General features: G+C 37.5%; 1 long non-coding RNA gene across 1 annotated transcript in view; it reads left to right on the top strand.

Annotated features, from left to right (window-relative positions):
* Positions 1-461: 461 nt before the first annotated feature.
* LOC132990672 (uncharacterized) overlaps positions 462-14,133 on the top strand; it is a 32,674-nt gene continuing 19,002 nt past the window's right edge. The window contains exons 1-2 of the long non-coding RNA XR_009676088.1: positions 462-544; positions 7,992-8,086. This is a non-coding gene — a long non-coding RNA (uncharacterized LOC132990672). The remainder of the gene's footprint in view (positions 545-7,991; positions 8,087-14,133) is intronic.

The raw sequence follows: 14,133 nt of genomic DNA, 5'->3' as shown, positions 1-14,133 counted from the left end.
AAAAACAAATAAAGAAGAATTTGAGCTGATTTATTAGGTGCAAGAGAGGGTGAGAGCGATGACTCTTAAATAGGCTATGGTAAAAAATCTATTGGATAAATGAACTAGAACATTGCATTTGATTGTGAGGGTCTCTTCCTTTGTGTGTGTGTTTTTTTTTGGGGGGGGGGGGTTGTAAGGCAACTGCAATATTTGATCTTGTGATAGCTAGATCTATACATTAAGAAAGAATCATGTGTGAATTGCCTATAGATAAAAATTAAGTTTCTAAAAATATATATTTTTTTAAATAGTCTGGGCAATAAACTGTTAGGCCTACAAATTGAATTGCACTAAAACTTGTTAAACTACACAAACTGGTTATTTACCCAATGTATTAGGGTCGTTTAAAATGTTTTCTCACTGCATTTTGACAGGTTTAATCAGATTAAACATTTAAGAAAGGTAAACTCAGGTCAGGTGTCAAAAGGGAAACCGCGAACGTGCGCCTGCGGCGGTTTCGTCATTCAGGATTTGAGGGAAAACAAGAGGAACCTGGAAAAAGGTAAGTTTGTTAATGATTGTACATGTGCTTTTGTGTTGTTTAATTTGACAACTGTATAAACCTTAAAGTTTTATATGAAGAGATGAAGAAGAAAGCAAAGGGTAAATGAGGACACAGTTAGTCGGTTAGTTGGGTTAGTTCAGGTGAGCTAATCGTCGCAGGTGTGTTGCCTACCTGAGCTAGCTTCTGAATTGTTGGAGCCTCTCACCGCAAATCATTTATTTAACTCATGAATTAGCTCTTAAATATATAACGAACTTTAATTAACAGAGCCCCGGTAATTATTTATAATTATTAATAATTATTTATTTATTTTGTTCTGTTCAAAATGTAAATAGTTTACTCATGAAACTTTCAGGGTTTGTTTCGGCTTCTTGTTTGTGATAACAATAGTCGTATTCTACCACCAGATGGCGTCATTGAGCCGTGATACATATCTGGAACTGCAGGAAACTGCAGGAAAGAAAGATGTGGATGTGATACCAGTCAACAATTGTTATCACAGCTGAGGCCCAAACAAAATAACCTACTTAACTTTAATAATGTTACTGCAGTAGGAAGGCCTGAAACAGACAGAGCTCATTGTGAACACTCAGAAACACTTTTAAGTGACTGTGCTTTTGGAGGATATGTTTTTGTTACTGCTGTGGTTCCCTTTTTTCCTCTATAGGCTACATATGAGGTAGGCTGTAGAACTAACTAACCCCATATATACCTGAGACAGCTATGCATTTTAGAAACAGTGCAACACCTGTTTAAATCATTGCAGGCCCAAAAAAAACAATGTGTATCCTTCTGTATTTAGCGTTTTGTCATCAACGACTTTGAATCCCTTTAATTTCTTCTTAACTTTAAAGATATACCAACATTGCACATCGGTCAAGTTGTTCAAACACCATGAGGAGAAATGTATCACCTATTTGGTCCTATTGCTTTGAGCAGTGAAGCCTTAACCCTTAATTTATCTAGGCTGTTGTGTTTGTGCTAAAGCCATTAACCAATTATTCTTTAAAAAAAAAAAATATATATATATATATATATATATTTCATTTTTTTGATTAATTATTTATTTAGAAAAGAAACATTTTTAAAATATTTGGATCAACAGGAGTTGATCCTAAAGGTGTTTCTGTTGAGACTCCTGCACCAATGCAGGTATACATTAAAGACTACATAATGCATTAAATTACACTTATACATGAGGTTATATAATCAGACAACTATTTAAGAGAAGCAGAGACTATATTGAGTGATTGAAAATTAAATTAAGAGTGAAGGGTTTAAAAAATGAGCAAATAGGAACTTTAAGGGAACAAAGAAACACAGATTAATAGTCTATGGAAAACAAAATTCAAAAGTATATTTAATTTTCAATGTTAATTCAAACAAACGTGTGAGGGCTTTATTATATGAAGATAAATGTAGAGCTATTTTCCCTCAGCGTTTTCTCACTAAACAATGCATAAACCCTGAAACAGATCCACATTATTGCAGCTCAGTGGACAAAAATACAAGCTTCTCCCCTGGTGTGCTGCACTTTCATGCAACCTTACTTCCCTCTGGCCGGGCGCAATCAAATCTACGGTGGATCATCATTATCAGACCTGATCATAGGGTGAGGTTGAATTCATCGAGCAGTGCGGCGTTCAGAGATGTGTCCCTACCCCTTTCTCAGGCCTTCAATGGCGTCACGCAGCTCAGCCTGAATGCAGAGATCTGCTGTCCGTCCCCTCCGTCATAGAGCCGATAACACAGCTCCAGATGGGGGCGTATTGTGGCCTGTGACCCGGAAGGTCACGGGGTCAGAGCAGAGGGAACATAGGCCAGTCGTTAAGGACTCCTTGTGGAGTTCCTCTTTCTTCCGCAGGACGCGTGGCTCGCTAATTGAGGGCCCACCTCCCCAAACCCCAAGTGCGAGGTGCTTGACACCCGAAAATGACCGCTGGTGTGAACTGCCGGAAGAGAAGGGAGGAGTAGGGGAGTGAAAAGGAGTGAGTTATTATCAATATGAATGTGTTGCTAGGGCAGCAAAAAGGAATTTCGGCAAAGTCTGCCTTTAAGATTAATTTTTTTTTTTTCAACTAACTTAAAAAAAAAGAATTATAATCATGGCTTTAAAAAGAAGCTTGAGGCATTGAATATTTGACATTTTGTATGGACATCAACATGATTTAAATGTAGGGTTGAGACATTATATAGAAGAATGTTTCATTACTTCTATTTGTAGTTTATATCCTGAGATACATATAAATCTTATACTCTAGACAATCTGTGCTGGTTTCAGGCCAACAGTATATAGTCACATCACATCATTTCATTCAGAGAAATTGATTGGACGGTCTACCTGCCTGTCTGACTGCAAACACACTGCATTTGAACTTTACTGTATGAGACTTCTTCAAGCAACAGCTAGCGATTTAGTGACAGAATGATGACCAAGAGAAGTACTTTGATATGTATATCCATGACTTTTATTCACTGTGCTTCTAATCCCAACTAGCTCTTGACTCCTGCAATATAAATGAGGCTAAGCACATTCAGGGGGACTTTGACATTTTACTTGTTGGATACTTTATTACCCTTGTATTTCATACCACAGCTTTATTTTATTATAAAAGTTGTTGGTCTTTAATGTTCAGTAAAGACATATTGATGGTTTCAAAACTGAACCTGCATCCTCATCAACATGTTTTCTCTATGGCCCATATTAGTCTCTAACCAGCTGAAGAATTATAGTTTTGTCTCACAGTTTGAATCAGTGCAAGGCGACCTGAACTGATTTCAAAAGGAAACAGGAAATAGATTTCTGGAAGAATAAATTGCTAATAATTGGACAACATTGTGTGACTCGGGTAAGATCTGTGAGTCAGCGTGAAGAAAAGGCAGAAGGCTGCAGAGAAGTTGAAAAGGCGTCGCTCCAAATGGTCTGGGAACCTCAGCATTCAGATTTACCCACAACCCTTCACCCCGCTGTGCCGCTCACCAGGATACAAACAACCTTTGTGGTTTCTTTCTCTCATGAAGTCGAATCTAGACGAGGGGTTTTGTGTTTGTAAGGGATCCGAGTAGCATCCGCTTCTTCCTCTGGTCATTATTTAACAATACACAGGGTCTTATTGAAGGAGTTTATGTGTCCGTGTTTGCTTTAAGACCACTTTGATGGACCTGATGCATCATCTTTAATTTCCCTCCAGAACCATCTTTGAGTAACAGATTCTTGAAGTTTTGAAGCTCTTATATTAATTAAATTGAAAAATGATGATCAATCTTAATTCTAATTGGGTTTCTCTTATGAATGTGATTATGTGAAATTCCCCACAACGTTTCACAGAGAGCAGGAGACGCAGCATAAAACTCTCAGGGTTTCTTTAAGATCTGCTCCGTTCAATAGTTTTTAATTTATCAAGGAATTTATGTGGAGAACAATTGAGTGATGTTTGGCTCAAAATGTACAAATACGTTTATGTGTTTTAGAGAAACACAGAACATTTATTTTTAAACCACTAACACTGCAACTCCAATTCATAGACGTTAAAAAATGAAGAATTAGTTCAATAACCTTTTTTTTTCCCCAAAACAGATATATGTTTCCTGCTTTTTCACCACCTTATCATATTTTTGTTTTGTCGTTTCAAATATTTGACACTTATTTTCCAGCTTCTTAGTTTTTTCTATAACAAATTCATGTTTTTTTTACCTTAAACAAAAGCAACAAAATTCACCAGGTCCACTTCAAATTCCCAGATGTGATTTTTATCAGGTGTTACGTTGAGGATCCCTTGAAGTAATTTGAGTCGATATTTTACACTGAACAGAACATGCATAGATAACTGAAATCATGAACATCTGATTTGTTTTCTTGTTTGCATGAAACTACTACAGTAAAGTAGTTCAACTGAAACGATGAATCCGACGTGTTTGCTGTGGGAAGATGATATTACAATTAATGTCTTATTGCACCATTGTGCTGAATAACACCATGACAGATATCTCATGTTAAAGCGATGCAGCACATTTACAGAGTCCATTGTATCAGTTTCATACCTACACTGTTTGTACTATCAGGAGTGCTGCTCTGTGTGTTTAAAGTGAGTGTATGTGTGTATCGGTTTCCCAGCATGATAAAAAAGTGCGTGCTGCCTGGCTGCAGTCAGCGGCTCAGCTTTCAGATCAGCTCCGCTCGTATAATGGCTGCTTTAATCTGTGCCAATTAGAGCCACAGGGCACGGGGAGTGGCTGTTTTCACACTGCACCAATTTACGCTGGGGGTGGGAGGACTGACTGACAGGCAGCCGTGTGAAAACAGAGACACCAAGTAGGTTATAATTTGAACCCACAGAGAGGGAATATGGAGGACGCGGCCTGCATGGGAAACAGCTTGTGGGATCACTCACTGAAGAGTTTTCTCACTTCAGAAACGATCAATAAAAACATGAAACCGTTTGGACCTTTCTGCGAATCAAAATGAACGGACACATTTATTTTTTTCTTGAACAGAAAGCATTGATCAAAACAAAATGTTCATTTCTTCAGTTATCTTCTTGTATCCTGATCCCTTTAAACAATAACCATTACACTTTGATATCTTTATTAACCGTCAGCCGTGCCACAGAGATTTTTCATCTCAAAAAAGCTTTTCTTGTTAAAAACATTTACAATAAAACAAAGACTGATTTATTTTTTTCATTTTTGTTTCACATGAATTTATTTTAAAGTCATGAGATACAACTGCATCATTCAAATGAAGAAGTAACAATGAAATAAAATATTTTAAATAATTTAATTTTGCATTTTGTGCAAAGGAAAAGCTGTTTTTTATTTTTCTCTGTTTTACCTTTAATCCTGAAACTTATTCTCAGATTCACCTCGACTAAAGAAACAATGTTTTAATACATAACATAACGATAAAGCAGAATTTCTCATCATTACAGGGTTTTTTTTTTTACTGTAATAAAATAAGTAATACTTTAAAATAGCTTATTTGGTAACTTTCCCCACCTAAACTATTTCTTTAATATATATATAAAATAAAGACACATTCACAATCTGTGCTCAAAAAAAGACTGGATAAATGCCAAAACATCAGCTTCAGGCGATCTGGTGATGTTGAACTTGCTGCTGTTACCCTTCAGTTGCTGCAGTACTGCTCATATCCAGCTGGGGGCGCTCTGAACTGAAGTTGTTAATAACAAAATGACTGCATGGGAATCTCCTCTTTTTAATATTCAGCCTCTTGTTTCAGTCGTTGAGATTAGGCGGTGTGGATAAAACTTCTCCTGAGGATTGTTGTTGAGTCTTTGTTTCATTCATGTTTATGTGAGACTGTCTCCTTCTCACAGCTGTTCCTCCAGTGTGACCATTGATGAAACATCCAAGGCGTGGGTCTGTGTCAGTCAGTGTGTGATGGAGGGGGGTGAATTATTATGATGTTGGAATATCGCAGAAATCTGATGGTGGTGATCGTTTTTAGCATGGACAGTAAAGTAGTATGAGACAAAATGCAAGTTCCTGCAGTCTAAAATACACTGTGTGATGAAAATGTGTCATAAGGACACTGACTCTTTATCTGGTCTAGATAGTTTCTAATGTTTAAAAATGGAAACAGAAAAGATATCCCTGTTGTTCCTCTTTTAAACCTGTTAATGAATATATGTAAAAGTTTATTTAAAGGCAATAATAGTCAAATACAACGAATGAGAACGTGTCAGTATACCATCAGCTATGAGGGTAAGATTCAAATCATTCACTCAATTAATGTTAAATACTCTTTTACAACAAAGTTAAGAAGAAAAGATTATAAAGTATACTCTGGTTATTTGTCATTTTAGATCAAAGTGTAGAGGTTTTTTTTTTGCTTATTTGTAAAGTCTTTAAATTCTGTAAAAAATCAAATCAAATAATTATTTATTAATCACAGTTCCAGATCCCAAAGGGACATCTGTAGATTATTTTTTGTCACATTAAACAATCCTTATCATTTCATAGACTTTCCTCAGCAGCTTTAACTTCAAACTTCCATGAGGAGCTTTTAGCTGAGACAGACTGAAATCAATAGGACCCTCAAAAACAAACAAGACCACCAGAATAAAGATTGACTCTTTTCTTAAAAAAAAATTTAGAAACCAATAGGGCGCCGGTAGCCTAGTTGTTAGTGCGCACGCTCTTTGTACGGAGGCTAGAAGGCAAACCGGAAGCCGACCTGTGGCTCCTTTCCAGCATGTCACTACCCACTCTCACTCGCCCCGATTCTGACTCTATCCACTGTCCCGTTTTCTAAAATAAAGGCATAAAAAAAAGGCCAAACATAAAAACTTAAAAGAAATGTTAGAATCCACTAGGGAGCGGGGAGGTATCAGATGAAGTGAGAAAACCGCAGTTGTTAATTTTTTCACAGAAAATGTTCATGATAGCGACACATTGGACCGTTTAAAGAAAGCAGGAAGATGTTTTCATCTTTTTTTGAAAAACACTCCGTTCACATGTGCAGGAAAAGAAAAGAGAAGATGTTGCTTTGTCCACCGGTGGCGACCAAAAATTGACACATACCAAATGTACCTCACGGGAGCTTTAAAGGAAACCTGCAAAATAGACTGTTGAAAGTAAAATGTACAAAACAAAGGTCAATAATCATTTTAATGGACAATTGTTCTTTCTGGTGCAGTCATTTGTAAGCTGCATTTTAATGCTTGAGCAAATATTTCTTGCTGGATAGTTTAATCTACAACTTTAATTTAATGAGTAAAATCAGCTTGTTAATCCTCTATGAAAAATGTGGTTGCTGTAAACAGAGTGGAGCAGAAATTTTAAGGTAGATCTACCTTTACATTGTAAAGAAGCACACTAAGGTGACTCGATAATATATAAAAACCTAAAATAATTATTTTAAAAAAAACATTTGCTACAAATAGTCTCCTCCGGTGTTTGATGACATTTGGACAGGGTTGTCTGCGAGACAAATAAAATCTTATGTCATTGTGGTAACAAAGCTAGTAACTATACAAGCTATCAAAACAACATCAAAGTTTATACCTCAGTTATGAACAGTACTGGCACCATTATTTTGGATCAGTGAAAACTTTTTTTAGATTGACACTTTTAGACCAATATGGATAAAAAAGAAAAAACAAAGATGTTTGGTTTATTCTTCATATTCTTCATTTTTTTCTTCAAGCTCTTTCATGTTTACTCATTTCCATATTTTCGTGATAATTTGAAGGACGTCTCCAATATTCAAACATACGGCGGCCTGAAGTCCTTCATGTCCACCAGTCATGTCAATCAAATGTGAGATTGTGACACACACAACCAACCAGAGTCCTGAAACGTTATAATCACCTCTATGTTATGTATGTGTTTTTCTCGTGCTGATCTGAATCATTAACATGTGAAAGCCTTGAGTTCCTGTGAACTTATTTGACCTCTGACCTCTCCCTCTTATGTCTCGCAGACAACAAATAACTGCAGCTGCGATGGACGGCTCCCAGTCGGTTCTCACCCACAGTTCAGATCGACCGGGACGTGTCTGCTCAGAGGCCACAATGAGTGAGTTAGAAGAAGTGATTATTATAAGTGGCTTTGACTTGTTTTCACCGTTAATGACATATTGAGACACATTCTCCACCCTCCCATATACCCTCTTAACGTGGCTTAAACATACTGGAGGCTAGACACATGCAAAATGGGAAGCCATTATGGAATATTTTACAACCTGCAGAGGGTGCTGTGTTGAAATTAGAGACAAAAATGACAAGAGATGAAGATGAAAAGAGTGAGAAAGAACCCAGCACATCATGTTGGCTCGTTAAGAAAAAACAAGTCTGATTTATGTGCTTCAATCATTTCAGCTATTCACAGTCAATGCAACGTTTTCAAATCCTTCTCATGAATAATATTGTCAATGCCAAGATCTGTTTAAAGTATGCTAAAACCATTTCTATTCAAATAATTTAGTTTTGCAGGTTATCAACCCTCAGTGTTACTGGAGGATTCATGTTTTTCCTTTTTTAAAGATTCTTTTCTGGGATTTTTGGAGAGATATGACAGTGGATAGAGTCAGAAATCAGGGAGAGAGAGAGAGAGAGAGAGAGAGAGAGTGGGGCATGACATGCGGGAAAAGAGCCACAGGTCGGATTCGAACCCGAGCTTCCTGTTTGGAGGACTACACCCTCCATATATGGCGCATGCGCACTAACCACTGTGCCACCTGCGCCCCGCTGGAGGATTTCAGTCCTCTGTGTTCAGCTGTTTGTTTCACATTGTTTATGGACTTGTTTTCATCACTTTAACAAAAGAGTACATTTTGAGCACCTGTATGAAGTGTTGTCAGAGGTTAAACTACCACTTGTCTTGATATTTACACAGATTAAAATAAGGACTTATAAAGTATACGGTATGTTATTAAATGAAGCACAAGTGTGTTTTGAGACTGATGAATTATAGTTGACATTATTTGACATAGGTGTAGTTCAGAGCTCTAAATACCTATTTCTATAAATCAGCCATAGCACCACAGGAAAAGTGATTTCATGAAACCTTACATTTATATCATAATTTATAATGACCAGACAATCAATCAATCATTATTTATATAGCGCCGATTCATAACAGGTGTTTTCTTGAGACGCTTTACAAAAGAGCAGGTGAAAGACCATTTCTCCTTTGTATTCCTCGCCTTCATGTAAATGTTCCAGGCAATGACAAAATGGGCGAGCAGTTAAGTTAGTAATATGTGCCCTTGAAGCACTGTATGCAGTATACACCTTATCTTCTTCTAGTGATATATGAATCAAAACAAAAGGTTTAGTTTAATGATGTGATGAAGTTGCTTGGGAATTGGGAAATTGTTGTGTTCATTTTTTAAACAACCACCATCGCTGATGGAAGTCATCAGACTTGACTCTAAATAAATCAAAGCTCCATGCAGCATTAGCATAACAAAACCATGTTAGAACACTTTGTTTCTCAATGACTAGTGTAACCTGTTTCCCCGAGAAGACAGACAAACGAGTGGAAGATATGTCTAGTTTTGAAGCCAACAAAATATTTAACTAGTTATTTATAGACATTTTTAATGTGAACACCTTATTTATTATAGATCATTTTAAAGGTATAATCTTTTAAACATTGCTTCCTCTTTGTTGCACATTTATTGCTTCAGGTAATAATAATAATAATAATAATAGTAATAACTTTATTTATATAGCACCTTTTAAAAACACAGGTTTACAAAGTGCTTTGACAAACAGCAAAAACAAGAACAAACTAAACCAAACACAGAAGAACAGAAACAACAGCAAGAACATAACAAATGCAAAATACTAAAAATAATTAAATACAATTCAACAGAAAAGAACCCAAAGTGCACGATACCCAACAGACATATATAACCCGACCATCACAAGAACCATCATAAGAACCCAGGAAACACAAGAACCCAAGGTAAAGTGAAGAGTCACATTTTTGTTCAGACGATAAAAATATAAAGAAAATAAATAAAATGGTAAACATGAACATGAACATGTTTGCCTTTGTTTCGGTGAAACTGCTTCTCTACACACCTCAAACATGTTCACATGGTTGCAAGAACACACACATGTGCCAGACAGACACATTCCTACACGCACTGGGACTCAGACATGCAAACTACATGGTACACACTTTCTCACAGCTCTATTCACACACACACACACACACACACACACACACACACACACACAGTGTGACGCAGACAGTTTGAAGGGCCTCATCTCGCCCGCCTTTCTTTGGCTGTCTGCTCCGTCTGACCCGGCCTTTTTAGACGTCTAATTAAGAAGTCAGACCCTCCAGCGTGCCATGACACACTCATGGCTGATTTCTAGCCATGTTTTGTGCCTGTGTTTTCGTCTGGACTGATTGGGTTTTATATCGTCATCTATAAGATATTGTTTTCCTCATCGAGCTCGCCACCCCAACTGTCAATGGTGTGGGAGAGTTGAAGGATGATTCACAAAACGTTCAAAAAGCACCCACTAGACTGTTTTGTTGGAAACCAGCAAGACGATGACTTTTAGACAGAGGGGGAAAAAAACTCAGACAATGTTCATTTGTGTAAAGAGGATCAACTGAGCATTCTTTGTTATGCATTTTAGAGCTCAACAATGCATGATCATGTAACAAAAAGGAAAAGTCATCTGTTTTTTTTTTTTAACCTTTAGCCATCAAGTTCAGATATGAAGCCACCAATGCACACATGCAGGAAAATACATTTTCTCAACCCGCTGTAGAAGGACGACACACTTCATCCTCCTGTCTTGATTGTCCGTGGAGGATTTTCCCCCTTGACCCCTCCTGCCTGATCTGCGACCTCTGTGTTCTCATAAAAAAGGAAGCCAAGAGGTTAAACTCAGAAAACCAGCAGGTCAACAGCCTCTTTATCCCACATTTGACCTCTACCGCCGCTGAGAGAGAGAAGCCAGATTTTGACATTTCTGAGACAATTTTTATTTTTTTTATTTTTTTTTTACTGTCCACCAGAATAATATGATATCACATCAAACTTCAGATTCTTTGGAAAGCACCGACAGCTCAAATGTTAAAAATAAGTTAATTTTACATTTCACATGAAAACAATTAACTTCATTAACCCCTTGGGGAAGACCTTCAAACTACAGCAACAGTACATCAATGGTAAAAAAAAAAAAAAAAAAGTTAAAGATCACAAACATAAATGCTAAAAAAGAGAAAAAGAGAAAAGGGTTATCAGGGTTGTTTTGAAGTGTCGCTGTTGGATGTGTTGATCATAAATTGTTGGCAGTTCCAGTAACAACTGATCTCCAATTTTGACTTCTCAGTTATGAAGGACCTGAGCAGGAACAAATGAATACTTTAAAATAAAGCTGAGATGAATCCCTAAAAATTAAACAGAAAACAAAATGTGTTATCTTCCCCCTACAGCTTTAATTATTTAAGCCCCTGTCAGTCTTTGTCTGGTGACACCTTGGTAGTTCCCGACCTCTGGTATACATTTTTAGTATATGACAACATTTAATTGTGCTTATTGATGCACTATGATTAACAATCTGATTAATCTCATATAAAGATAATCAAAAACAGGGGACACTCTCCTTTGTACATCTTGGTTTTGGTCCTCCTCTGATTTTCCATTCAGATTAGAATTCTTTGAATTATATAAGGAGGGAGGGACTCTTTAAAAGCACCAGCATGGTGTCACAGGTGTTTTTATGGGAAATCCCAAAGGCCTGCCAGCAATCAAAGGGGTCAAAGGTCCAGCAACTTGTGGATTTAAAAGGTCGTCAAGGTTGCGCAGAGTGACCTCCTCCTCCACACCCAAGCACACACACACACACACACACACACTGATTCAACCCATCAATAACGTGTAGAGAGGTGGTGAATTAGGGAGGAAGTGACCATTGTGCGTCTGCCCCGAGGTCACACCTCTTCATGTCACGCTTAATTTCTGACCTTTAACAGGCCGAGGGACCGTCATTTGTTCAGGGTTTAAAGATGTTTATTATGTAACGTTGATGTAGACAAGCTGTAATGTGTATTATTTATACAGATATATATAACCAGAAATAAGACGATGCTGTCTGTTGGGGAACCAATTGAGCGATAAAGAATTTGAAAAATTCAAATGATTTTTTTTTTAAATCCCTTTATTTTTTAAGATTTCATTATTCACAGAGCATTTACAATAACGCAATTTACTTTGATGATTAACAGTTTGTTATGTACTGTGTGTTTGTGTTCGCTTCTTGTCATAAGCAACGTAAGCACTCATTCACATTATAACGTTTAACGTTTTTCAAGCTTGGACAAACCCCGAGTTTTGGAAAAAATTCAGAAAGAAATTCAATCATCCAAAAACTTTGAAAAGCATTGACATGTTTTCTGAAATATAGCCTTTGATTAAACAAAAAAAAGATAAATCCAATTTAGATCAAACAAAATGTGTTGTTGTGTCCAGATAAACATTTTAGTGCTAAGCGTACTTTTTGTCTGCAGTTGTTTCCAAGACTGCTGTTATGTTTGAACACGTGGAGTAGCTACGCTGTCTCTCACTATAAACAGTAAACTTCCAGTGTTTTGTGTTTTTCTTATACTAATAGGTATCGGCAAAGTTAGATTGTAAATAAGACTGATTTAGATTTATTAGTGGGCCAAAGATGAGTGTTAACCTGATCAAAGATTAAGTGCTTTACAGATGTGTTGACCTTTAGTAAAACCTGTAATGTGGTTCAGCCTGAAAACCCAGATATTTACCAAACTCATCATTAATATAGAGCACTCTGGAGAACTGTGAAGTTTGTTCAACCTTACAGTTTGGCTTCAATCTGTTTGTCTTTTGATTTCTTTAAATTGGGACTTTTTTTCAGAGCTGACAAAACAGAAGGATTATTGTTAAAGCCAATACACAGGAGATTGACTATTTGTACATGTCTCCCCCACAATGGTTACAACATCTCACTCTGGGGACAGCTTTTCTTTTTCTTAAATGAGAAATGGAAATAGTTTAAACTTTTAAAAAAGTTTAAATCAAACTCGACCCTCACTCACACACACTGAAGATTCAGCACTCTTGTTGATTGTTTGTGAAAACCTCAAGACTTGGTCTTATTTAAATGTTGAATCTTATGCAAAGGACAGCACTCCAAATTTAATGTTTTAATTGCCACACGAACGTTTCGAGCCTCGGCTCTTCCTCAGCGTGTGAAAAGGCAATTTGCAATTAAAATCTCAAATTTGGAGTGCTGTCCTTATCGTTTTTCTTCTTCAAATATTTTTTGGGATTCAGCACCCAGTCGTTTTTGTTGAAAGTGAGTTGAGCGTGTTTTTTGTCTATTATGAATCTTATGCAAAAACACATTTTTCTATCAAATTTTTTCTTCAGATTTTTTAAAGTTTCGTCTAAATGTTCTCAGCAGTCTGTGGTTAATCCAGACTGTGGCCTGGAAGTTGGACTCAAGAGGCCCAGTTGAAGTCAGACAGGAGTCTTTCATGGACATTTTGTCTTTATTACCTCATCGAGCAGACGAGATTTTGCCATTGAACTTGAACCCAGTACCCTCATCCCGCCTGATTTCACGGTGGCAGCCTCGAGCCCTCCTGCCCCTCCCCCGTCCTCTGCCCCCTCCGTAGCACCGTGCCTGTCTTTGTGAAGCTGTCTTCCTTGACTTTCCGCATCCCCTGTCTGGCCCTCTGCAACCTCTCTTCCATCTCTGCCCCCCTCCCGGCCCGCTCAGCCATTCTTCACTCCTGGTTTTTGGGGCTCCGGGGCGACCGGCCCACAGGGACTTGCATTACAGAATGCTAATCAGACTTTCAGCAACACTTCCCACGATTTTCCTCCCCGACATGAGCTTTTGTTTTGTTACTGAATCCATTATTATCAGACGCTCTCGTAACTTTGCTGCTGTCTGGAGGGCCGGCCTGCAGCGTTGACTGCCGCAGAAGGTCTACCTGTCAAATGGCCCCTCGCATTCATACAAGTTTCATGTCCAACTAAACAAAGACAAATTCCCATGTTTACAAGATCTGCAGTAGTTTATAATAATAGTATAAGTGCAGTGCAAACACTGCCAGTCACA

The sequence above is a fragment of the Labrus mixtus genome, chromosome 16 (genome assembly GCF_963584025.1).
Source record: "Labrus mixtus chromosome 16, fLabMix1.1, whole genome shotgun sequence".
NCBI lineage: Eukaryota > Metazoa > Chordata > Actinopteri > Labriformes > Labridae > Labrus > Labrus mixtus.
The sequence above is the reverse complement of the archived record's forward strand: the minus strand, read 5'-3'. Positions and strand labels throughout refer to the sequence as shown.